The sequence below is a fragment of the Populus euphratica genome, unplaced genomic scaffold, assembly GCF_000495115.2.
Source record: "Populus euphratica unplaced genomic scaffold, PopEup_1.0 scaffold3.1, whole genome shotgun sequence".
Lineage (NCBI taxonomy): Eukaryota > Viridiplantae > Streptophyta > Magnoliopsida > Malpighiales > Salicaceae > Populus > Populus euphratica.
In genome coordinates, this window is record NW_011499847.1 from 4,238,598 (window position 1) to 4,239,177 (window position 580).

The window sequence follows — 580 nt, forward strand, 5'->3', positions numbered from 1 at the left end:
AAATGTTTCTTCATTGGCTATGGAGATGAAGAATTTGGATTTCGGTTCTGGGATGATCAGAATAGAAAGATTATCAAAAGCAGTAATGTGATATTCAATGAGAAAGTTTTTTACAAAGACAAATTAAGTGTAGAAACAGATATGGCTAATTCAGATACAAGTCTATAAAAATCTGAATTCATAAGATTAGAAGGGGCTTCCCTATGTTACTGAGCAAAAAAAAAAATAAAAAGTCTTTACAAGATTCAAGCACATCTGTACCCACTACTACACAAGAAGATACGGAGCCAGTGAACTAGCTGTTTATGTTCTCAGGTTTTCAAAGACTATAAAGCCTTCACAATGGTTTATACTTTTACTGAATTATATATTATTGACAGATGTTGGTAAACCATTAACTTATAAAGAATCCTTACAAGACAGAAACTTGAGCAAATGGGAGTTAGTTGTGAAGGACAAGATGGAGTTGGTGTTGAAGAACAAGACTTAGGAGCTAACCACACTACTTGAAGGAAAGAAGGCTTTGCAAAACAAGTGAGTTTATAGAGTAAAGACTGAGCATGACGGAAGCAAACAATTT